This window comes from Prionailurus bengalensis, chromosome B3 (genome assembly GCF_016509475.1).
Source record: "Prionailurus bengalensis isolate Pbe53 chromosome B3, Fcat_Pben_1.1_paternal_pri, whole genome shotgun sequence".
NCBI classification, from domain to species: domain Eukaryota; kingdom Metazoa; phylum Chordata; class Mammalia; order Carnivora; family Felidae; genus Prionailurus; species Prionailurus bengalensis.
Genome location: NC_057355.1, coordinates 125,102,961 through 125,130,430, shown reverse-complemented (window position 1 = coordinate 125,130,430; position 27,470 = coordinate 125,102,961). Strand labels below are relative to the sequence as shown.

The window sequence follows — 27,470 nt, the reverse complement described above, 5'->3', positions numbered from 1 at the left end:
TAGTCTGTGGTGTGATGTGACAATAGAGGTTCATGAAGTATCGCCATTGGATACTCCTAATCAAACTCTTAGACAAGTTTCTGAGTGACCATTTTTTAAATATTTTAGAACATTTTTATCAAAATAATGAGTATGAGATTGGCTAGTTGCTCCTAATTGCACTGGACAAAGTGAGGAAATAAAAGGATGAGGAAATGAAATAAAAGGATAAAAAATTCCCAGATCATGTGCTGCATAAATGACCTAAAAGTATCTCTGTCTGTCCTGAAAGAAACCCTTATCACCTGTAGCCAAAGAGCTGAGATTGCTGAAAACTAAACTCAGAGTCTCATCCTGCAAGTGGTTGAATTACAATGCAAATTGAATTTTCAACCTCACAGGGTGTCTGCTATTAAAGTGAGGGCATAGATTGGGAAGGAATGAGATCCTGAAAATTTGATTGGGGACATATGGGAAGATCCTGATAAAGCTGGGGACATTGAACCCTTAAACTCCCATGAGTCTTCTTTGCCAGTAGAAGCAACCACTCCATCCTTATCTGAGGAGATTAACCCTCCTCTGCCTGAACAAATTGTAATGGCCTCCCCTAAGGTAGTTGCCTTACAAGACACTGCTGATTCTCCTCAGAACCTACCCCCACCACTCCTCTTTGCTTCTAGATTTATCACTGGACTCAAGTTCCTGTAGGCCCCTAATGGTGAGGTACAAAGTGTAACCCATAAATAGGTGGAGTACACTCCACAAGAACTACTTGATTTTTCCAATTTATATAAAGAGAAATCCAAGAAATGTGGGTAGGAGTAAATATTAAAGGTGCGGCATAGTGGTAGAAAGACCATAAAATTGGATCAGGCAGAATTTATTTAGGCCCACTAAGCAGAGATCTGGATTTAATGCTGCAACTTAGAGGGTTGGAAAAAGCTCTAACTGGTTGGTTGGTTGGCTACCTGAAACACAAACCAACAGGTGACTGACACTAAATGAACTGAAATGCCAGAACTGCCTTGATAAACTAGAAAGGAGGAGATTGAAAAGCTTAGGGAGACTGGAATGTTAGAGTGGATTTATCATTTAAGATATGCTCATCTACCCTAGGAGGGTACAAAGGACATAATTTTCACTATGACTATGAACAACAAGTTTGTGAGGGGAGCCCCAACATTCTTGAGGAGCTCTGTGATTTTCTTTTTTTTTTTCCTAATATTTATTTTTGAGAGAGAGAGAGAGAGAGAGTGTGAGTGGTATAGGCAGAGAGAGAGAGAAAGAGAGAGAGGGGCAGAATTTGAAGCAGGCTCCAAGCTGTCAGCACAGAGCCTGACGTGCGGCTCAAACTTAAGAACTGTGAGACCATGACCTGAGCTGAAATCAGATGCCTAACTTACTGAGCCACCCAGGTGCCCCTGATTTTCTAAGTTAGAAATTATAGTGGGAACATCTGTCACTGAATTGGAAAACCTAAATGCAATGGAAGTAATTGAATCCCAAGATGTCAGAGGCCAAGTGGTGCTATTTAATCACCAAAGGCAAGGTGGGCATGGTTACTATAATGGACAGCAGAATCAAAGCAGCATTCAGAATATTATGACTTTCAGAGACCTACAGTACTGGCTAGTTGATCATGGTATTTCTAGGAGTAAAACACATGGTAAGTCTACTAAATTCTTACTTGATTTGTATAAGCAGAGAGATCTAGGTCACAGGAACAAGAGACAAATTTGAATTATAAAAGCAGAATCACAGACCCATAATTCCTAAACTCGAGCCAGTTTATAGAGACTAAGAACCCCTTGAATTGAAGGAAAGAGAGGACAGTTCCCCTTGTGGAAGGACCTCACCACACTGTCAAAAATGTATACTGTTAATATTTCTCTCAGTGTATTCCAAAGGGATATATGGCCTTTTATCAAGGTGACTATGTACTGAGGAAAATAAAATAATGCCCTTTTTTTCCACAACTTGTCAGTGGCACTTTTTATTTTCAACATCCTGTTCTGTAGCTTCCTTGGTCTTTTTTGCCTGGATGCCAAAGAGCCTGGCATTGGCATGGGTCATGCTAACACTGGCAAAGGTCTTGAAGTTCTTCTCCTTTATAATGACTCTGGCTTTCTCCTTCTTATAGGCATTCCCTATAGGCATGACCAGTCTTGTCAGCTGGGTAGCCAATCTGAGTTCTTCAGAAGAGTTGTCTTCTTTCTTGGAGGCTGAGGGCTTCCTAGGGGGAGAGGATGAGCTTGGAGTGGTATTCCTTCAGCTGCTGCACATTGGCCTGCAGAGGTTTAGTGGACTTGTTCCACCTTCTTGGATCTACTGATCCCAATGGCATGTGCCACCTTCTTGTGAATGCCAGCCACCCTTCCACCATTTAACTCTTCCAAGCTGAAGCCCCTGCCAGCTTGCACTTTGGTGTGATACCTCACCATAGGGCACCTCACAGTGGGCTGGATGGGCCCACATGCAGGGCATGGGGCATTGTGACATGCCTTGGCTTCTCAGGTCTTGTATTTGTGGATCTTCTGCACCAGCTGGTTGAACCACATGGCCAAGTGCCCTGGCCTGTCCTTGTGGAAGTCACGCTTCAGGATCATGTCATTCTGAATGGGTGCCATAGTTCTGCCTATGGGCCTCCTACAAGGGAGAACTAAAAATAGCGACCGTTTAAGATTATTGGACACAAGCTCTGCATTGACACCAAAAATATTACATATACATAATATTTAATAAATATATATTAATATATAATAAACATAAATAATATATATAATATATTTGTTTTTTCCCTTTTCTCTCTTTATCATATCACATAAGATAAGATGTACAGATTTTACATTACAGTATTTAAGTACAAGATATAAAGAAGAAAAGTGAATGTCACCTAAGGACTTTGCATCCTTTTCTAGGAAAAACTGTGAGTGTGTTTTGGTTGTACATAGGATATCTCTATCATGTTAAGCAGAAGTATGACCTTATGGCCTTTGTTTGGAGATTAAATATGATTTAAGAAGGTGCATATGGACGTCAAGTTGATAAGGGGTGGACGGTGATGGTTAATTTTATGTCAGCTTGGCTAGATGCTGATGTGAAGATACTTTTTAAATTAACATTTAAATTTAAGTTTCATTTAGATAAATATTAACATGATTAATGTGATTAACATTTAAATCAATAGACTCTGAGTAAAGTAGATTACCCTTCATAACGTGAGGCAGTACCCTTTAATCGTTGAAGGCCTTAAGTGCAAAGACTATGGTTCCCCAAGGAAGAAGGAATTCTGCTTCCTGACTGTGTTTGGACTTACGCTGCAACCTCAACTCCTCCCCAAGTTTCTAGCCTATTGGCCTTCCCTACAGATTTCAGGCTAGCTATCCCTCAACAATTGCCTGAGCTAATAATTCTTTAAAAGACATCTCTCTTTCTACATGTTTACACATCTAATTGGTTCCGCCTTATGGAGAACCCTGACTAACACAGTTTTGATCTGAGCAGTTAGGTGAATTGTAACATTGATGAAGATGAAACAGGCAGAGAACTGACTTGTGGTGGGGAGGGGAGAGAGCAAATGGAGAGGAGCATGAGTGTTATATTAGACATGCTAATTTTGAGAACCTTATTAGACAACCACGTGGAGATGTTGAGTAAGCAATTGGGAAATGAGTTTAATGCTCAGGGGATATGTCAGAACTAGAAATCTAAAACTGGGAGCCATCAGCATATAGAAGATGTTTAAAACACTGGAACTAATGAGCTCATCTATAGAGAGAATGTTGATAGAGAATGGAAGAGAGCTGACGACTAAGCCCCGAGGAAGTCCAATATTTAGAGGTCAGGAAGAAGGAGAACCAAGCATAAGGAACTAAAAAAGAACAGCCAAGAGTGCAAGTACAAGAAACCCAGGAGATTATAGTGATCTAGAAGATAAATAAAGAAGGTGTCTTAAGAACAGGCGATTCATCAACTGTGTCAGATGCTGCCAAGAATTGGGAATTGTTCATTGGGTTTGGCATTGTGGAGGTCCACAGTGACCCTGAGAAGTGGAATATCAGTAAATGGTAGGGGTAAAGCCTGATTGAGATGGGATGCTTCCACTGCCCCACATGGCATTTCACATGTTTTTCTAATCTTCAATACTCTATTCATATTATATATCCAGATGATGGCTTCAACTTCTATTTCACTGGGAGGAAGATTCAAAGCAATCAGACGAAATCTATGGTATTTTCCCATTATCAAATCTTGTCATCTGTTGCATTTTTATGCAAATATTCATCTTCCCTGCTCCTATTTAACTCCTTGCTTTAATTTAATATCAACCTCCCAGGATGCACTCAATCTCATCCCCTCTTGCCTATTCTATGACTTTCCAATTACAATTGTACTTTCTGTTCTGCATCCTTTTTCTCTCTTTGCTGCATTGCTAACCTCACAATACAAAATACAGAAATTTCTCCCATTAAAAAAAAAAATCCTCCCTGGACTTTGTCATGGAAAAGATATATGGCTCCTGGGTACAGTGTAATGTGTTATGGCCTTCTTATTCTACACTGTGCTAGAACTTGTCCAGTAATGCATAAAGATCTAAGCAAGTATCCACACATTCAATGTTCAGTAATTTGAAAATATTAACAGTGAAAAGCTGAAATTAAAATTTTCTAAGTGGATTCTTTTGGGTTTTCACACCAACTAGTAGTCAATACAAACACCCCCCTCTGCTTTCACACCAATCTTTCTTTGCTCTTAAATCCCATAAAACCCTACAGCACTGCCCCCATTTCTGTGCTCATTTTTATAGCAAAACTCCTTAGAAAGTTGTCCACTCTTGCTCTCTTTACTTCCCTAATAGCTATTTTCTCTTCACCTCATTCCAGTCAGACTTTGCCCCTACCATTTACTAATATTCCACTTCTCAGGGTCACTGTGGACCTACATTATGCCAAACCCAATGAACAATTCCCAATTCTTGGCAACATCTGACACAGTTGATGAATCCCCAGTTCCTAAGACACCTTCTTTATTTATTGTCTAGATCACTGTACTCTCCTTGTACTTGTGGCTGCTTTTTTTCCTTCAGTTCCTTTTGTTTGATTCTCCTTCTTCCTGACTTCTAAATATTGGACCTCCTCGGAGCTCAATCATCAGCTCTCTTCTGTTCTCTATCAACATTCTCTCTATTGTTGAGCTCATTAGTCCCAATGTCTTAAACATCTTCTATATGCTGGTGTCCCTAGGGAAGCACAGAATGATTGTTGGACTGTGCTGAGTCCTGCTTGAGGTTTTCCATCACAAATGTCCCTGTAAGAATATTGAATGTTTTTCTTCAGCCATACTGAGATGCTATGGAGTAGCCGCAAAGTGGTCAAGAACCAGGTTTAAACAGAGCTAGAGTTTGTCATGTAAAAGTTACATGGATGGTGGTAGGCAAAATTTTAAAGATGACTCTCCAGGATCCTATCCCCTGGTTATTCCATCAGGCATTAATCTAGCTCCTGCTATAAAGGAACTTTGAAGATGTAAGGTTATTAATCAGCTGAATTTAAGATAAGGAGATTATCTTGCATAATCCAGGTGGGCCCAATGTAGACACATGAAACATTAAAAGCAGAGAGGCAGAAGAAGAGATTAGAGATATTCTAAGTATGAGAAAGATTCAATGGAACTTGTTGGCTTTGAAATGTGATGGTCTACATGCAAGGACCAGACAGTGGCCTCTAGGGACTAAGGGTGGCTCCCAGCCAACAGCCTGCAAAGAAATGGGACCTCAGTCCTACAATTGTATGGAATTGTTTGGCCAACATCTGAATGAGCTTAGAAGTGGATAATTCCTCAGAGTCTCCAGGTAAGAACCCACAAGACATTGACCTATAGAACTGTGAAATAAACAAATGAGTGGTGTTTCAAACCACTGTGTTTGCATAGGAAATTAAGGTCAAGTCATTGATGGACTATGAAAAGGATTGGTCATTAGTAGTAGACTGTAGAATCCTACCTACATAGCAAGGTAAGGAGGAAGAAGAAGGAAGAGAGGAATGTTGAAAAAAAGTGGATTAAAATTCTTGATGAACTAAAGAATTATTGGAACCAGTGCTAAGCTGAAAAGATAGGATCCAAAATATGGCTGTAAAAGTGCATGGTAGAGATGGGATAAAAGACAAGACTTTTAGAAGAGGGAAGGACAATTTATTGTTAGAGGCCAGGATAATGGGTGGATTATCTATACATGTAGTAAAACCAGATAACATAGTGACTGATGCAGTAGCAGAGAAAAACTTATTGACTGAGGCAGGTGCTAAAGTCCCAAATGAATGGTAAGGAAAAAGCATGGTATCCATGGATGATTGTGTTGTGTAGTGATGGCAGGCAATATAGTCTTATGGCATTTGCTTTGAAGAACATCGGATTTGGGGATGTGAGAAAAGAAATTATTTAGACACAGTAAGAAAAATCAAGAAAGATGATTATCCTACCACAAAGCCCTTCACCACATGGGGTGATGTGGTAAAAAACAAAACAAAACAAAACAAAATAAAACAAACAAACAAACAGAAACAAGAGAAACGAAGAAACAGCTACTGCAGAGAAGAGCTTTAGGAAACCATTTCCCCTTAAAGAAGGTGAGGAGATTGCTTAGAAAAGAAGTTTTTGTTTGTTTTTGTTTTTGCCCTTATAATGCCCATGAATTCCAAAAGGACGAGTGGAAGAGTTTGGTGCTCTGCTGGGGCAAGGGTGATGGTGGTAATGGTAGATGAGAGCTTGCATTAGATTCAGGGTTATATAAAAACATAAGGGTATAGGAATTCTTGTAAAAGATATCATATAAGTCTTGGAATTCTTGTGGAGATAAAATGTATGGCAATTTTGGAGAAGGTAGGCCATTAATTCTAATTTTACCTTCCTTCTTAGGATTGATTTTTTAAGGCATTGGGGCTGAGCTGATGGTATTGCAGGGGTAGAAATTAGTGCTCTTATTAGGTACATGAGAAGTTCTCTGGACTTTCCTTAAATCCTGATGCTTTACATTTAATAAAACTGAGGCAAAGAGAGATTGAGTAAATCTTCCTAATTTGTCAGCAAGCAAGTGGGAGAGCTAGGATGCAAAGTCAAGCAATTGGATTCCAGAGCAGAGTTCTGTTGTGCTAGAGGCACTCAGAAATGCTTGTTGACTAAACAAATGGTTGCAGAGAAACCTGTTATTTGGGAAAATGCCCTCCCTCTGGGGTGATGTCAGTTTGCTAAGGACCCAATACTAGTGAGAGGCAGAGCTGGGCATAATGGGCTTCCAAGACTACACCACCATAATGCCATGTTTTTCTATCTTATGCTTCTCTTAGAACATTGTTTTAGAAACCCAGTCACTATGCTGTGAGGAAGCCCAGTCTGCATGTAGAGAAAAGGAGGCCCACAGGCCCTCCGACAGTCATTGGATAAATTGTATAAATAACACTAACTTGCCAGCCATGGGAATGAGTCATCTTGGATATGGATCCTTAACCCTAAATTGTGCTCCCCAAATGATGCCACAGGGGACAGACATAAGCCTTCCCTTTTGAGTCTTGCCCAAATGGCATATTTATGAGCAACATAAATAATAATTGTTATTTTAAGCCACAAAATTCAGGAGTTTGTAAGGCAACAATAAATAACTGGAACATTTGTCCACCGAACTACCTGATATCCCTGAGCTTTTGCTTCCCCAGCTGTAAAATAAGGATCAGATCAACAGACCAGAGTGTTGCCCCACAGATTCACAAAATGGAAATATACATATTGTGGCACAAGTAGGTACTCAATCAAAGTTGCCTTTCTCCTCATGCCCTCTGTAGCTTCCCTCCCAGATTAGACAATGCAGCCAGAAATGTTTTGTATGTATATAAGTAGGCAAAAAAGCTGAGATCAAAGGGGCACCTGGGTGGCTCAGTTGGTTAAGTGTCCAACTTCAGCTCAGGTCATGATCTCACAGTTCATGAGTTCAAGCCCTGCATCGGGCTCTGTGCTGACAGCTCAGAGCCTGGAGCCTGCCTTGGATTCTGTCTGTCTGTCTGTCTGTCTGTCTGTCTCTCTCCCCCTCTCCCACTCACCCTCTGTCTCTGTCTCTCTCTCTCAAAAAAAAAAAAAAACAAAACAAAAACATTAAACAGTTGTTTTCTAAATGGGAGGAAGAAGAAAGGCTACTCTATCTGCTGATTCTAACCCCCCAATAGCTCACACTTTTGCTTTAGTTGGAGAGTCTCTGCTTCAGATTCTCCATCTTGTGCCTTTCTATACATCAACATTCATTATTTTTCTCTGTAGCTCTGATCACCTGAATATTATATATTTGTGTGTCTATTATACTGACTTACTGCACTGACATGGAAACTCCATGAAAACAGGGATTTTTCACTTATGTGTCCCCCTTATTCTGCAGCACCTGGAACAGTGCCTGACCTACAGCAGGAATTCCATAAATATTTGTTGAGTGGCTCAATGAATGAATTCTTCCTGGTATAGTCTCTCCTCTTGTTTTAATTTACTTCTTTCAGATGGCATGCAGAAGAACATGTTGAATGGAACATTGACTTTAAGATTAGAAAGTCAGACAGACTCTAAGAAAGGAAAAGGCAGTCAAATATGCCAATTACTTTGGAAGGGTAATGGCGTATTTTGAAATTTGGAGGCTGGTTCATTAAAATTCATTTTGCACTACATAAAATAAGGAATCGGAAGCCTGACAGAAATGAAACTCAAATAGGCATTCATTTCCTTTATCTTTTTACAAGACAGATCAATTAGTAATTTTATGGTTGAAAAAACCCATTTTTAAATGTTATGTGGGACTTAGTGTAATATCAAATCTGGCCTAATGTCACCTTTATTAAGGAATTGAAAACACTTTTACATCTGTTCATTCTACTAAAAAAAAAACCATACTGAGAAGCACATTTTTGTCATCTAAAGTTTATAACGGAGGAGAAAAATGGGCACAGAAATGATCTTGTTGCATAATTAACATCCCAAAAAGTAAGGGCGAATGATCAGCACTGGACTGGAACATTTTGAGCTGCACTTACATTTGTAAACGAAGCTACGGAAACCCTCCCAAACAGGTGTGTTAGAGGGTCCAGATGGCCTCAACGAGAGGCCAGGAAGCCAACACCTTCTGCTGTGTTTCTGGCCACTCTCACAGGCTCAGTGGGTTTGGCTGCATCAGTGCCTTGTGCTGGGGGGCAGCCAAGGGGACACACAGGTGGTGCCGGATGAGAAACAGGGTTTCCAACAAGAGACTGCTGTGCTGCTGGAGAACTGCCTCCCTTTCCACTACCAGGTTATAAAACTAAGATCCAAGTCATTTATGGCTGGTATAGATCCTAGATACTTTTAGGTAAGAGAGCATAGGTGTTATTTAACCTCAATATCCTAACTCAGGTAATTACATTATGCCACCTGAAATTTTCCCGGCAGGTTCAATCAAATCTGGTATTTTCCTTTGCTTTTTAGTCCTGTGTACAGTTGCTGTGCTGTTAAACAGCTGCTAAGCACCATTCTATACACCACAAAGAGTGTATATTCTTTATGAGTTGGATGTAGGGATGAGGATGTGTGATGCTGGCAAACCTTCTTGTGGAGCTCGTTCTAGCAGGATGTTTTGCTAATCATAAACAAGAAAACCTTTGGCCCTTTTGGTTGCAAACAGAGCCTTGGGAAAGTGATGCGGATTGATTCATTTGGTCCCTTCCAGTGAGAGTGAGGCAGCAAGGGAGTTTTACAAATCACAAACCTAATGATGGAATCTTTACCTGGTGCAGGGAGCCCTAAGGAATGATCACTGTGCAAATAAACCTACTGAGAAAGCTTGGGAGCCATATGCAAAGTATTATGATGGAGGCCACTTCTTTCCTCTCCCTTTCGCTTTTCCACCAATTTACCTCCATCTAGCATTCATATTCTAAAAGAGGATTACCCATGGAGGCGAACCAATTTTGAATACTGAAAGGACCAGTTCCCCAAACACCTACCTTCTCATTCTTCTACAGAATTCTGTTGGGTTAAGACTTTGCGTTTAAAGAAAGGATCATTAAAATCAGCATGTGAATTTAGAAAACTAATCATAGCTACATGTATTATTCCAGCAGTTTTTTTTTTTCAACGTTTATTTATTTTTGGGACAGAGAGAGACAGAGCATGAACGGGGGAGGGGCAGAGAGAGAGGGAGACACAGAATCGGAAACAGGCTCCAGGCTCCGAGCCATCAGCCCAGAGCCTGACACGGGGCTCGAACTCCCGGACCGCGAGATCGTGACCTGGCTGAAGTCGGACGCTTAACCGACTGCGCCACCCAGGCGCCCCTATTCCAGCAGTTTTTAAATAGTTCCTGTGACAAGTATAGCATAGGAGATTCCCTTGGAGGACAAACTCCCAGGGTGTGTTTGATTCCAGGAGTGCTACTTAAAGTTCCTCCCTTCTATCACTAGTAGGGAACTTCAATGGACAAGTGAGGGAAAGAGGCATTATTGTGGGAAAAATATTCAATGCATTTTAATTTGCATAAAGAGAAATAACTTACTAATGCCAGTCCCTTGGCAAAGAAAGAGAATAGCCAAAATTTGTTTGTGTTTTTCTTCTTCCCTTTATGTAAGTCTGTAGTTTCAGAGAGAAACTGAACTTGCTGAACCAGTACCCTTTCCTGCATAGAAGTCTGAGCTAGTCCTCAGAGTCTTAAAAAAAGACTTTCCAAGCATTTTCCCCCCAAATAGCCCACTTTTTATCAATATTAAAATCTGTTGGAGCAGTTTGTATCACTCAGAACTACAAATGGCTTCATATCACAGAAACCTCAAGTGTGGCTCAAACAGAGACTTTTCTCACACGACCAGAATTCCAGAGACAGGCAGTCCAAAACTGGGACAGTTGTTTTAGGAAGTCATCAAAAGCAAGGCTCCTTCTTCCTCTTGGTCTTAGCTTGTTTGTTTTAACTTCATGATTGCAAGATGGCTGTGCTTCAGACATTGCATCTGTATTCCAGCAAGAGGAAAAGAGAAAAATAAACAGAAAACGGTTCATATGATTCATGTCAAATGAGTCTGTCTCTTTTGACAGGAAAACAATATTATTCTCAAAATCTCCACTTGGAGACCTCCCCTCATTAGCCACAACTGGGCCATATAATCCTCTAGTTTCAAGGAGGCCTAAGGTGGTAAGTTCTTTTCTTTGGCCTAAACAGTGAATCACTGCTACTTGGAATGAAATCAGAGCTGATAAGGAAGTAAGGGTTATAAATAAAAAAATTCATTATGAATAAGAAATTCAAGTTATGAATTAAAAATAGGAAAACATATTGTAGGTTAACAAGTAGTGGAAGCCACATGTCATTAATAAACTTCACAAGTTTATTTTCTGTCTTACCGTTAACCTTAATGATGTGCAGATGCAAATTGTCTTGAGTGTGAACCAACATCATGGTCCCCAGAAAAATTTCCGTCAGCAGTAACTTTGCTACATGTAGGAATTAAGTCTCAAACATACTCCTGTCCTTCTCCTGTATCAACCTTAGGCACACAGTGTTGAAACTCTTCCATATCATAATTCTCACATTCAGTCTTGAAGGGGTGGTCTGTGAAGTTAGCAAAAGATAGATTAAGAGGGGAAAAGGCACAGAATTTTTATTAAGAGTTATATACATAAGAGTTCATAGAAAAATGACACTCAAAAAAGTGGTTAGACTCAGGGGTTTGTATACCATTTTAACAAAGGAAAGGAAGTTTGAGCTTCAGAGGGCAATAAATTATGGGGAAGGGACTAGGAAATATATGGGGCAATGGATGGGAGATAAGGGCTTTTTAGTAAAGTTTGTGCAAACTCACCTTGGCTCTCTGTCTCAGGTGACAGTCACTCTTCTCTTCCTGATAAAATGAGGTCACCTTCACAAAGGGAAATTTATGTTCTGCTTTTAGGCAGATAAGGGGAGGGCAGAGAACACTTTCTGCATCTGTTAGTTCTCAATTGCCTTCAACTCAAAGTAATCCTTATGTCAAGATGGTATATTTTTAGGTGGTATATCTGATCCTTCAATACCTATCTGCAGGATCCCCCATATATTATCATTTGTTGAGGAAAGAAAAGTTGACGATTCTATAGTGAAAATTTTTTGTCTAAAAGAGTCTGAAGTTGAAAGTCTTTAAGTAGAGGAGTCTCTGTATAGGTGTCAAATGAATTATAGTAAACTTCACAGTTTATTGGGGTGCCTGGATGGCTCAGTTGGTTAAGCATCCGACTTTGACTCAGGTCATGATCTTGCAAGTCATGAGTTCAAGCCCTGTATTGGGCTCTCTGCTGTCAGTTCAGAGTCTACTTTGGATCCTCTCTCTCTCTCTCTCTCTCTCTCTCTCTGCCCCTCTCCAACTAGCACTCTGTGTCAAAAATAATGAAACTTTTAAAAAGTAAATAAATAAACTTCACAGTTGATTGTGGTCCAGGAATATATTGACACTGAAAGCTGAGAACAGCTGCACTAAACAATAAGGTTAGTCAACTGTTTTTTATCATAGGGTTAACATTTAATCTGGTGGATGGAATAAGATCCAGTACACACAGTGTTGATGGTTGAGTACGAAACAGAGAGAAGAGAAAATGAAATAGTAACAGTGAGGATGCTGCTAGGATAAGCAGTCACCATATGGGAGGACAGAGCCAGCTGGAAAGTAGAAGGTAACTTTGAAATCCAACTTAACCTTCTCCCTGAACCAGGAGGCCAAATTTGCTTCTGCAGGCTAGAGCCAGATGCCTTAATTGTTACCCAATTTACTTTATACTGAATCCTGTTAGATAAGCATTTATATAGCTAACTGAGAAGCATTAGCAACTTTATGAATTATGTTTCAGTGGGCCTTTCAATTATAAAAAAATAGAGTGGGTTTTTTTTTGCTTTGATTTCAAGAGTCAGTAGGTGAAATTATTGACCCAAGATTGGTATGAAATGCAAAGTATGGTTGTTAAATTGAGTTAAGGGGAGGAATCATGCACTTGAGAAATTCAAACTCTTTCATTTCTGTCTGGTCACTAATGGCCTTGAGGAAGAACTCTTCCAGAAAACACTATGATTAGCATTATGTAAAGACAGTCTTAATCTAGTCTCTCAATGGCCACTTGGAAGTGTCCTCAGGCCTGACCCACACCCAGATGTAGGTGGGAAAATGTTTATTCTCTACTGTGAGGTGTCTGTCTAAAAGCCAATTCTTCCTCCACTGCTGCTGAGGAATGGAAGAGTTTCTGAGCAGTCTTTTAAAAGGTAATTTAACTGTCTAAGGCAAAACACAAGATAACTGTTTCCAGTAAAACTACAGGAAAAATTCAGAAAGCAGAGTGAATTTTCTAATATGGAATCTGGCTGTAACAAAGGCAAACTCACTTCCATTTCGTCTTTAATGGCCACAATTTTAGGACTACTGCCTCTTCCATTAAAATGTCTCTGCTATGGTTTTGAATTGTCCCTCCTCAATGTTGCCAATCCTAAGTTACTAAATTGACCATTCTGCTTTTCATGTGTCATTGGTTTTTTTAAGTTTATTTATTATTTATTTGTTTGTTTGTTTATATATTTAGTAATCTCTACCACCCAATGTGGGGCTCGAATTCACAATCCCAAGATCAAGAGTCACAATCTCTTCCAATTGAGCCAACCAGGAGCCCCCTGTGTTTCATTGTTTTATTATTCTTTTTTAACCTCAAAGCCTCTGTTTTAAATGTTCACCAGTCCTGCTGAGAGAGAACAACCCTATCTCCATTTAGTTGTTTCTGTTTGCCATAATTTCTCCCCTTAGCCTAAAGTACATTTTAAATGAATAAAAACATCATTTTGTATTCAAGTTAGATATAAAGCTCATAGTCTTCCCTTATTTAATGGCCTGTACAAGACATGCTGACCTTGAGTTTGAAAGTCCAAGTTCAGAGATTTGCAAATTTCTTGGGATCCTGAGAATAGGTTTACAGGGCAGAGGGCACCACAAATTTCTCAATTTTAATAGTAGTAATAGTATGATTCTACCTCAGCTGGGCCAGATTTAACCTGGAAATGGAATGAAATGGAAAGCCAGATTGTTTTATAATTGACAGCTTTGTCTCTCAGCAGATGGCTGTAATCTCCTGCATGTGCCAAACACAGACTCTAGGATTTTTGAGTTTGTAGTGAAAACAGAAAGGACAAATATTTATCGTAATTACAACATTTGTGCATTGGATATAGTTTCACAGCCTTTTAATCCTCCTTGATTAGAAAATACAGAGTGACTTTTTTTTCCTTGCCAGTTCAAGAAGTTTGTTTACCATCACTTTGAGAAACATTTCAAGTTTTAATAAAGCTAGGTCATTCAGAAACAGAAAACAGCTCTTCTTTTAGTTTACTTCCTAGTGAATCTATATGTCACATTCAGGGAGTTTGAATTAGCAATTGTAGTCCCCAGTATGCAACTACCTACAGCACTCAAATTCAAGAAGCATTGTAGTCAACTCTGGATTTGTCTGAGGAAATGATCCAGTTTTCAATATTTTCTTTTTCCACTCATTACTGCTGGTTAGGTCTTGTCAAGAAGGTCAGTTGGGGATCTCTAAAGTGATTTACATAATTAGGTTCTCTGTGTAGTTTATGGAAATTACTTCTGGGGCAGCGTGACCCATACCTGATTAATCCCATCAGATCATGCCCACCTCCATTGTTAATAAATCCTTAGTCAGCATCTACATTGTGGCCATCCTGGAAAGTACTGAGCTATTTCCAGAGAACTGCAAATTGTAATTCAAATGTAAAGTCCTTGGACTGAAATCAAGGTTTTCCTTCAGTTTTGGAGTAATGGGTGAAAATATAGGAAACTACATCAGCAAATGTAAGTTCAAGACATACCTCCTCCACTTTAAGCTTTGGTGCCTTGGGCAAGTCAATTAAGTTTTCTTAGACTATTTCCTGACTTGTCAAATGCTAAACCATTTAAGATTGTTACTTTGACAAAAACATCCAAAAGTATTATATATGTGGCCACCCAGATTCTTTCTTCTCTTTTTTTTTTACTAATAAAAAATACTTTTTATTTTTAGCTGTGATGAAAACACATAAAATAAAATTCATCATCTTCACCACTTGTGTGTAATTCAGTAATGTTAGTACATTCACATTGTTGTGAACTCAGAAAATTAATCCCTAAGATTCTGTTCTTCCAGAACCACTCCCAGTACCAAAATTTATACTAGTCAGGATACTCCAGAGAAACAGAATCAACAGAGAGAGAGAGAAAAGAGAGATAGAGAGAAAAGAGAGACAGAGAGAAGGGAGAGAGAAAGGAGGGAGGGGGTGAGAAAGGGAGGGAGCGAGATTTATTATAAAGTCTTGGTTTACACTGATATGGAGGCTGACAAGTCAAAAATCTGCAGAGTGGGCTCATGGGCTAGAGACACAGAAGAGCCAATGTTCCAGTTGAGTCTAGGAGTACTCTGCTCTAGAACCAGGAAAAAGTGATGTTGCAGATAAAGTCTGAAGGCAGTTTGCTGAAGAATTCTCTCTTCCTCAGGGGAGACCAGTCTTTTTATTCTACTTAGATCTTCAACTGACCCGATGAAGCTCAGCCACATTAGGTACAGCAATCTGCTTTACTCAAAGTCTACCCATTTAAATGTTACTTTCATCCAAAACACCTTCACAGAAACACCCAGAACAATGTTTGACCAAATATATGGGCACGCTATGGCCCTGACACATAAAATTCACCACCACACTCAGTAAAAGTCACCCCAAAATAGATTTTCCCTGCCTTTCACTTCAGCATTCATACTAACACCAGGGTAAACCTTAAGTGCAAATCAGATTACATCATATCCTGCTTAAAACTATTGAATTATTCTACATTTCCCAAAGGACAAAGGCCAAATTCCTTAACCACCTGTAAGCCTCCTCCATTTCTCACATGACTTCAATCTCTATTTCCAAGTGTACTTTCTACTCCTCAGAACTGATCCAATCTACCACATGAACTCCTTCTCTTCCAGCCTACAGAACCATTTACATTTCTTTTTTTTAATTTTTTTTAAATTTTTTAAAATTTACATCCAAGTTAGCATATAGTGCAACAATGATTTCAGGAGTAGATTCCTTAGTGCCCCTTACCCATTTAGCCTATCCTCCCTCCCACAACTCCTCCAGTAACACTCAGTTTATTCTCCATATTTATGAGTCTCTTCTCTGTTGTCCCCCTCCCTCGTTTTATATTATTTTTGTTTCCCTTCCCTTATGTTCATCTGTTTTGTCTCTTAAAGTCCTCATATGAGTGAAGTCATATGATTTTGTTTTTTTCTGACTAATTTCACTTAGCATAATACCCTCCAGTTCCATCCATGTAGTTGCAAATGGCAACATTTCATTCTTTTTGATTGCCAAGTAATACTCCATTGTGTGTATATATATATATATATATATATATATATATATATATACCACATTTTCTTTATCATTCATACATCAATGGACATTTGGGCTCTTTCCATACTTTGGCTATTGTTGATAGTGCCGCTATAAGCATGGGGGTGCATGTGTCCCTTCGAAACAGCACACCTGTATCCCTGGGATAAATGCCTAGTGGTGCAATTGCTGGGTCATAGGGTAGTTCTATTTTTAGTTTTTTGAGAAACCTCCATACTGTTTTCCAGAGTGGCTGCACCAGCTTGCATTCCCACCAACAACGCAAAAGAGATCCTCTTTCTCTGCATCCTCGCCAACATCTGTTGTTGCCTGAGTTGTTAATGTTAGCCATTCTGAAGGTGTAAGGTGGTATCTCACTGTGGTTTTGATTTGTATTTCCCTGATGATGAGTGATGTTGAGCATTTTTTCATGTGTCGGTTGGCCATCTAGATGTCTTCTTTGGAGAAGTGTCTGTTCATGTCTTTTGCCCATTTCTTCACTGGATTCATTGTTTTTTGGGTGTTGAGTTTGATAAGTTCTGTGTAGATTTTGGATATGTCTGATATTATCTGATATGTCATTTGCAAATATCTTCTCCCATTCTGTCTGTTGCCTTTTAGTTTTGCTGATTGTTTCCTTCTCTGTGCAGAAGCTTTTTATTTTGATGAGGTCCCAGTAGTTCATTTTTGCTTTTGTTTCCCTTGCCTCTGGAGACGTGTTGAGTAAGAAGTTGCTGCGGCCAAGATCAGAGAGGTTTTTGCCTGCTTTCTCCTTGAGGATTTTGATGGCTTCCTGTCTTACATTGAGGTCTTTCATCCATTTTGAGTTTATTTTTGTCTGTGGTGTCAGAAAGTGGTCCAGGTTCATTCCTCTGCATGTCGCTGTCCAGTTTTCCCAGCACCACTTGCTGAAGAGATTGTCTTTATTCCATTGAATACTCTTTCCTGCTTTGTCAAAGATTAGTTGGCCATATGTTTGTGGGTCCATTTCTGGGTTCTCTATTCTGTTCCATCGATCTGAGTGTCTGTTCTTATGCCAATACCGTACTATCTTGATGACCACAGCTTTGTGGTATAGCTTGAAGTCCGGGATTGTGATTCTTCCTGTTTTGGTTTTCTTTTTCAAGATTGCTCTGGCTCTTCAGGGTCTTTTCTGGTTCCATACAAATTTTAGGATTATTTGTTCTAGCTCTGTGAAGAATGCTATGGATTGCATTGAATAGGTAGATTGCTTTGGGTAGTATAGACATTTTAACAATATTTTCTCTCATGAGCATGGAATGTTTTTCCATTTCTTTGTGTCTTCTTCAATTTCTTTCATAAGCTTTCTATAGTTTTCAGCGTATAGATTTTTCATCCCTTCAGTTAGGTTTTTTTCCTAGTTATTTTACTGGTTTGGGTGCAATTATAAATGGGATGGATTCCTTGATCTCATTCTGATGCTTCATTATTGGTGTATAGGATTCAAACTGTTTTCTGTGGGTTGATTTTATATACTGCTACTTTACTGAATTCATGGATCAGTTCTAGAAGTTTTTTAGTGGAATCTTTTGGGTTTTCCATATAAAGTATCATGTCATCTATGAAGAGTGAAAGTTTGGCCTCCTTCTGTGTGACTTGGATGACTTTTATTTCTTTGTGTTGTCTGACTGCAGAGGCTAAGACTCCCGATACTATGTTGAATAACAGTGACAAGAGTGGACATCCCTGTCTTGTTCCTGACTTTAGGGGGAAAGCTGTCAGTTTTTCCACATTGAGGATGATTTAGCGTTGGGTCTTTCATATATGGCTTTTATGATCTGGAGGTATTGTCCTTCTATCCCTACTTTCTTGAGGGTTTTTATCAAGAAAGGAGGTTGTATTTTGTCAAATGCTTCCTCTGCATCTATTGAGAGGATCATATGGTTTTTGTCCTTTCTTTTATTGATGTGATGAATCATGTTAATTGTTTTGTGGATATTGAAACAGCCCTGCATCCCAGGTATAAATCCCACTTGGTCGTGTTGAATAGTGTTTTTAATGTATTGGTGGAGCCGGTTGGCTAATATCTTGTTGAGGATTTTTGCATCCATGTTCATCAGGGAAATTGGTCTATAGTTCTCCTTTTTAGTGGGGTCTCTGTCTGGTTTTGGAATCAGAGTAATGCTGGCCTTATAGAAAGACTTTGGAAGTTGTCCTTCCATTTACATTTTTTGGAACAGTTTCAAGAGAATAGGTGTTAACTCTTCCTTAAATGTTTGGTAGAATTCCCCTGGAAAGCCATCTGGCCCTGGAGTCTTGTTTTTTGGCAGATTTTTGATTACTAATTCGATTTCCTTACTGGTTATGGGTCTGTTCAAATTTTCTGTTTCTTCCTGTTTCAGTTTTGGTAGTGTATATGTGTCTAGGAATTTGTCCATTTCTTCCATATTGCCCATTTTATTGGCATATAATTGCTCAAAATATTCTCTTATTATTGTTTTTATTTCTGTTGTGTTGGTTGTGATCTCTCCTCTTTCATTCTTGATATTACTTATTTGGGTCTTTTCCTTTTTCATCTTGATCAAACTGACTAGTGGTTTATCAATTTTGTTAATTCTTTCAAAGAACCAACTTCTGCTTTCATTGATCTGTTCTACTGTTTTTTTTTTGTTTTGTTTTGTTTTGTTTTTCCGGAGTTTTTTTGGTTTCAATAGCATTAATTTCTGCTCTAATCTTTATTTTCTGTCTTCTGCTGGTTTGGGGTTTTATTTGCTGTTCTTTTTCCAGCTCCTTAAGGCGTAAGGTTAGGTTGTGTATCTGAGACCTTTCTTCCTTCTATAGGAATGCCTGGATTGCTATATACTTTCCTCTTAGGACCGCCTTTGCTGTGTCCCAGAGGTTTTGGGTTGTAGTGTTATCATTTTCATTGACCACCATATACTTTTTAATTTCCTTTTTAACTTCTTGGTTAGCCCATTCATTCTTCAGTAGGATGTTCTTCAGTCTCCAAGTATTTGTTACCTTTCCAAATTTTTTCATGTGGTTGATTTCGAGTTTCATAGCATTGTGGTCTGAAAATATGTACGGTATGATCTCGATCTTTTGTATTTACTTAGGGCTGGTTTGTGTCCCAGTATATGGTCTGTTCTGGAGAACATTCCATGTCCACTGGAGAAGAATGTATATTCTGCTGCTTTAGGATGAAATGTCCTGAACATATCTGTTAAGTCCATCTGGTACAGCATGCCATTCAAAGCCATTGTTTCCTTGTTGATTTTTTGATTAGATGATCTGTCCAGTGCTGTGAGTGGGGTGTTGAAGTCTCCTACAGTTATGGTATTACTATCGATGAGTTTCTTCATGTTTGTGATTAATTGATTTATATATTTGGGTTCTCACACATCTGGCACATAAATATTTACAATTTTTAGGTCTTCTTGGTGGATACACCCCTTCATTATGATATAATGCCCTTCTTCATCTCTTGATACAGTCTTTATTTTATTTTTTGTATTTTTTTTAATGTTTATTTATTTATTTTTGAGAGAGAAAGAGAAAGAGCATGAGCAGGGGAGGAGCAGAGAGAGAGGGAGACACAGAATCAGAAACAGGCTCCAGGCTCTGAGCTGTCAGCACAGAGCCTGATGCAGGGCTTAAACTCACAAACCATGAGATCATGACCTGAGCCGAAGCCGGACGCTCAACTGACTGAGCCACCCAGGTGCCCCAATACAGTCTTTATTTTAATGTCTAGATTGTCTGATATAAGTATGGCTACTCTGGCTTTCTTTTGTTGACCATTAGCAAGATAGATGGTTCTCCATCCCCTTCTTTTCTTTTTTTTTTTTTTTCCAACGTTTATTTATTTTTGGGACAGAGAGAGACAGAGCATGAACGGGGGAGGGGCAGAGAGAGAGGGAGATACAGAATCAGAAACAGGTTCCAGGCTCTGAGCCATCAGCCCAGAGCCCGACGCGGGGCTCGAACTCACAGACCGCGAGATCGTGACCTGGCTGAAGTCGGACGCTTAACCGACTGCGCCACCCAGGCGCCCCTATCCCCTTATTTTCAATATGAAGGTGTCTTTAGGTCTAAAGTGGGTCTCTTGTAAACAGCATATAGATGGATCTTTTTTTCTTATCCATTCTGTTATCCTGTGTCTTTTGATCAGAGCATTGAGTCCATTGACGCTTAGAGTGAGTACTGAAAGATATGAATTTATTGCCATTATGGTGTTTGTAGAGTTGGAGTTTCTGGTGGTGTTCTCTGGTCCTTTCTAATCTTTTGTTGCTTTTGGCTTTTATTTATATATATATAAATATAAATATTTGTGTATATTTATATTTATATAAATATATATATTTATAATGTGTATAACATATATATTTATGTATATAATACACATTATATATATATTTATATGTATATTTATATATATATGTATATTTATATATTTATATATATGTATATTTATATATATGTATATTTGTATATGTAAATATATATATATTTATACACATATATACATATATGTGTATACTTTTATTTATATATATATAAATATTTTATATATAAATAAAAAATATATAAATATTTTATATATAAATAAAATATATATTTATATATATTTATATATATTTATAATATTTATATATTTTTATATATTTATATATTCATTATGTTTATTTTATATATTTATATTTATAGATTTATAATATTTTATATAATATATATATTTATATATATAAATATTTTATATATAAATAAAAAATATATAAATATTTATATATATAAATATAAATATTTGTGTATATTTATATTTATATAAATATATATATTTATAATGTGTATAACATATATAAATATATATATGTTATACACATTATATATATATTTATATATATAAATATATGCATATATTTATATATGTAAATATATATATTTATACACATATATACATATATATATTTACATATATTTAATATATATATAAATATATAAACGTATATATACGTATATTTATATACATATATGTATATATTTACACATATATGTATATATATATTTTTTTCATCTTTTCTCCCCTCAGAGAGTCCCCCTTAAAATTTCTTGCAGAGCTGGTTTAGTGGTCACAGACTCCTTTAATTTTTCTTTGTCTGGGAAACTTTTTATCTCTCCTTCTATTTTGAATGACAGCCTTGCTGGTTAAAGAATTCTTGGATGCATATTTTTCTGATTCAGCACACTGAGTATATCCTGCCACTCCTTTCTGGCCTGCCAAGTTTCTGTGGATAGGTCTGCTCCAATCCTGATCTGTCTTCCATTGTAGGTTAAGGACTTTTTTTCCTTTGCTGCTCTCATGATTCTCTCCTTGCCTGAGTATTTTCTGAATTTGACTATGCTATTCCTTGTTGATGGTTGGTTTTTGTTGAATATAATGGGGGTCCTCTGTTCTTCCTGGATATTGATGTCTGTGTCTTTCCCCAGGTTAGAACGTTTTCCACTATGATTTGCTCACATAACCCCCTTTTCTCTCTCTTCCTCTTCTGGGACCCCTATGATTCTGATGTTCCTTTTTAATGAGTCACTGATTTCTCTAATTCTTAAATCGTGCTCTTTTGCCTCAATCTCCCTCTTTTTTTTTTGCTTCATTAGTCTCTATAAATGTGTCCTCTCTATCGCTGATTCTCTGTTCTGTCTCACCCTTCCTGGCTGTCGCTGCATCCATCTGTGATTACAGCTCATTTATAGAATTTTTAATTTCATTCTGGCTATTTTTTATTTCTTTTATCTCTGCAGAAAGGGATTCTAATCTGTTTTTAACTCCAGCTATTATTCTTATTATCGTGGTTCTAAATTCTGGTTCAGACATCTTTCTTATACCTGTGTTGGTTAAATCCTGGCTGTCGTTTCTTCGTGATCTTTCTTTTGGAATGAATTCCTTCATTTTGTCATTTTGAAGGGAGAAAAGGAATTAATGAGGTAGAAAAATTGAAATTAAAAAAATAAATTAAAAAAAATATTAAACTTAAACAATTAAACACACACACACATATTGAATAAATGATGCTAGATCCTAGGTGTCTTATGGTCTGGGTATTCAAAATGGTTTGACAGATTAGAGAAAAAAATGGGAGGGAGAGAAAAAAAGAAATCGTTTGAGATTTTGAAAAATTGAATACACTGAAGTAGACTAAAATAAAATGATGGAAGTAAAATAGAATTTGAAAAAATTACACAAAAGTTAAAAACTTAGTAATAAAAATTAAAAATATTTTTAAAAAATGAAAATAGAAATGAATTTTTTCTCTTTCTGTATTCAAGAAAAGGAAAAGAAGTCTAAACTTGAAAAAAAAAGAAAAGAGAGAAAATTGAATAGATGGACCTGCTAACAGATTGAAGTAGGACAGAAATTACTTCCTTTTCCCTTAGAAGTCTGTTTATGTAGCGCTTTATAGTCCATAAACTAAGCACACGGTAAGACTTGTGTTCTTGAAGAGCGAAGTCAGCCCAGTTTGGCAGGGCTCAGTGTAACAGCTCCGCTCTCCACTAGATGGTGCTGCTAGCCTACTGGGGTGAATTGTTGCAAGGCTCGTAGGTGCGTATGCACATGCGTGGGAGCGGTGAAGATGGCGCCACTCAGTTACCCAGTCTGTTCTATGGGATCAACAATTGCGCACCGGTCCTCTGTCTACAGCTTTCATCCACTCCCCGCTTCTTCACTCTCCATGACCAGGCCCCAGGCAGTAACTCTCTCCCGAGTTTTGTCTCAAATGTGGCTGTTTTCCCTGGCCCCTTCCTTCTGAAGGACTGCGGCTTTGACCCATTCCGCCCCTCTGTGGGAGGGTCTCACTGAGCAATGGCCGAATATCGGCTGCACCCAGGAACACTTGCTGGACCCTGCTGCTGCTGGTCCCTGAGACTATGGCCAGGTGCCAGCCCGCCCTAGAAAAAGTTCATGAGATAGTGTAGCAGCGGTGTTTCAGGGATTATGGAAAATCACAACACACATCTGGCACCAGGCTTCACCCTTACGAACCTGTTTCAACACCAGCGAATGTGGCCGTTTTCCAGGGTCTGCTGGGACCAGGTGGCTTCAACAGTCTCTACCAAGTGTCCTTCCAGCAGTGGGACCACTTTTCCCTGTGTGGCCCGAGAACGTCCCGGACCCCACTCTGTTCCTGGGGATTCGCCCTTCCCACCAGAGCACCACCAGTTATGGAGGTGTGGAGTTGCAGCCTTTGCGCTCCCCTTGTTTACAGTCTTAATGGAATTTAAACCCTCTCCTCTCTCCTTTCTCTCTTTTTAGTTTACTCCCTGCGGCTATTTCCAATTTTCCACTTTCTCTTCAGCTGCTTTTGGGGAGGGATGCTTTTCCCATATGCTCCTCCCCTCCCCAGTCTCTGTCCTCTCTCTGCCCACAAAAGTGGCTCCCTACCCTCTGCGGCTTCCTGCTCCCCAAATTCACTTCTCTGTACTGCATACGTGCTGAATTCTGTGGTTCAGTTTGTGCAGATCGATGTGTTAATCCTCCAATCAGTTTTCTAGATGTGTAGGATGGTTTAGTGTTGGTCTGCTGTATTTCATGGACACGAAACACACAAAAAACATCCATGCTGTTCCACTATCTTGGCTACTCCTCACCATTTACACTTCTTACACCACACCAATTTTCATGCCTCCATCTATCTTTATCTACTCTCTTCCCTCTTCCTTCACTCCTCCCTAGTTTGCCCATTTTCAACTATATTTGCCTAGAAAGCATATATTAAAAATCCAAGAACCACCTTAAGCATCACCTCCTCGGAGATGCCTTTACTGACTTCCAATCAAAGTTATTCACTTCTTTTTTTTTTTTTAATTTTTTTTTCAACGTTTATTTATTTTTGGGACAGAGAGAGACAGAGCATGAATGGGGGAGGGGCAGAGAGACAGGGAGACACAGAATCGGAAACAGGCTCCAGGCTCTGAGCCATCAGCCCAGAGCCCGACGCGGGGCTCGAACTCACGGACCGGGAGATCGTGACCTGGCTGAAGTCGGCCGCTTAACCGACTGCACCACCCAGGCGCCCCAGAGTTATTCACTTCTTGATCTTACCACTGAATTATGCCACTATAGCATCACTCTGAAATGCCCTCATTTTCTCTTTATGCCTGGCTATAAGCTATGTTAAATCCAGGAACTCTTTTCTTTGTTTCTTAAATGCCTGATTCCCATTAAGAACACAAAAATTGTAGAATGAATGAAAGGAGGGATTTGATGAATAAATTGAGGCTTAATTTGGTAATCAGTGGAATAATCACTAAAGGTGTTTAATTAAAAATGTCTTCTTTGAAAGAAGAAAGAGTTGTATTTTAAGAAGATCAGTCTGCCATTGATGGAAAGAAGTTATGAGGGCAAGATAGAAGAAAGAAAAGGGAGGCAGAGAGGCTATGTAGGTGATTGTAATAGTCCAAGGATAAAGTAAGAAGGAATTAAACCAGATAAATGGAATATAAATAGGAGATACTTCTATTTATGAATATTTTCCCCTTCTTTAGAATATGTGGTAAAATTTCATTTTCTTTGACCTTTGTATCATGGCTACATGTTTTTCTTTGGTCACTGAGATGTTACTGGAAGTGATATGTGCCACATCTAAACAGAAGCTCAAAAAGCCAGTACATCATCTGCCACATTCTGATTTTAACATCTCAAGGATCATGACCATATGTCAAGCTGTAACCTATGTCAGTCTGGTTCTCTGAAAGACAATCTTGAGAAGAATTGTATTGGACATGTGTGATGAGTGAGTCACTTTTCTTGGGTTAAATAATGAGATTTTGGAACTGTTTGTTACTACAGCAAAACCTAGCTAATCCTGATTTATCAGGATTTGGCAACCAATGGAAGAGGGCTTGAGTAGCGTAAAATACTAACATTCAGCATGAGGGAATATAGAACTTTCATCTTAAATGACTGAGTCTCCCACATGTTGTTGCTCCTGGTGTTCACCTCACAACTGCAGGCCTCCTGTTCACATCATAATCTCTCTGAATTGGAGCTCTCAGAGTTATGTTATGCATAACCTGCACAGATATACACAACATCCCTGGGAATGATTCATTCAGAAAAAAATATATATATTATTTATTGTCCACTGACTCTTAAATGAAATTCTGAGTACTGCAAATACAAAGGCAAAATAGAGTTCTTCACTCTCTGTGATGTGGTCAGAGGCCAGCACAATGTGGCAGAGGCTCTGATAGATCGACTCTGCACAGATAGTGGAGGAGGCAACCAGCTCTGTGAGTTGTAGTTGAGCTGGAGTTTGAAGACTGATTTGGAATCGTTCATACAGAGAAGGGAAGTGGGTCATTTAAGTGCAAGAAACAGGTAAAAGTCCATGACATTTTAGAGAAACTGCAACAGATCCATGTAGCTATAGTTTAGGTATAAATTTTGGAGATGAGTAGAAATGTAGGAAAAAGATTGGAAAGTTAAGTTGAGGTCATTTTGAAAGATTTTGTATTCTGCCAGTGATTTAGGCTTTATTTCTGGAACAAGAGTCCTAGAATTTTTTCATCAGTTGAGTGTTGTATTTCAGTTTTATGTTTTAAAAACATATTAATAGGAGATTTCTACCATACTATTGATTGAAATAAGGATATTAGATCTAAAAGGGGAAGCTGATATATTCTGCTTAGGATCTTTGGATTAGCTTTCTGATTTGAAAAAAAAATAAATTTGAGAGTTAAATTTTATTAGTACTGATTCACATGGATGGATCCAACTCCATCACTCGTGCTACTTTGAAATTTTATTGACTTGAATGTAGCTTGGAATACATGGGCCGTCATGTAGAACCTGGAAATCTTTGTGTCATGCAAAGATTGCCTCTCTTCTACTGATATGTAATCATGTAGGGCAATAAACAATACCACCCAGAGCGAGAGGACTTTTTGAGAACTTATAAAGAGCAGAGGTCACCCAATTATAATCTGAATTTACAAGTCCTCTAGGGAGCAAAGTCCAATTGGATGAGCTTTGTGTCTGATCTTCTTTGTTTTTTGGCTTTTAAAGTCTTCCCCAGACTGACATTTACCATGATAGATTGCCACCTGTATCATGGGCAATGATCTCTGGTTAATGTTTGTCAGTTCAGGCATTACTATAAAATGCTAGCATCTAGATCTGCTGCATCATCAGAATTTGAAATAAGCCCTTTAGGCATTCTTCCTGCCATGAAATTACTACTTTCAGCCTAGTGTAGCCCCTTAGTTACCCCATTTATAAGTTTTTCAGATTTGTCATTTAGTGTTAACTGTCCTCTGCTTTTTCATTGCATAAATAAAAATTGGGCAATAAGGACTATCCTAGTGATGTCGCAAATGACCCAACATGATAACACAGCTGATCCCTAAAAATATGCCTCTGACTGTGAAAATGCACTGAATTTTAAGGCCTTTGTACATTGGTGAGGAATTCATTAAAAAGCAGCCTTCAGAATGAAGACAAAATCAGAGAGTTATAAATGGCCTGGTGAGACATAGATGTCAAAGTAGATGCCAGATGTTGGCATATCTAAAGTCAAAGGAGAACTTAATTTGAATTTTGATTCACTTGAGGAGAAGGCACAATAATTATTCCCTACCCAAGGATTGTTGTCCCAGAGACCTACAGAATGTTCCCCTAAATTGAGAAATATTTGTGCTAGGGAATCTAGTGCCTGGCACAGAGTAATCACTCCATTAATGCTAGCTATTAATATTACTCTCCCACTGAACTGAGAAATAAATTAAAAATTTCAAGTTGAACTTAAAATCAAGTACTCCTTTGGCTTTTATACTTATTAACACATAGCCTATGATTCAAACTATATACATCTTTAATCCTTCTGCCAAATTCGTAATGTGATGAGATGGCTCCCCTGCCCCTTGATAATGCTGCAGATGGCAAAACAGGACTGGTGGTGTCTGATAATATGTGCTCCCTACCATGTTCAATAGAGATATTTTGAAAAATGAGATTTAACTAAAGGAATCTGTGAAACTGAAATAAGAAACCTTCTCATAATGAGATTGGCCATTTTGCAGCCTTTAAGAATAACTATAGTTACAG

General features: G+C 38.4%; 2 pseudogenes; one reads left to right on the top strand and one right to left on the bottom strand.

The window, feature by feature from the left end:
* Positions 1–1,959: 1,959 nt before the first annotated feature.
* On the bottom strand, positions 1,960–2,637 carry LOC122468113 (annotated as a pseudogene).
* A 3,468-nt stretch (positions 2,638–6,105) lies between these two features.
* LOC122468112 overlaps positions 6,106–27,470 on the top strand; it is a 40,915-nt pseudogene continuing 19,550 nt past the window's right edge.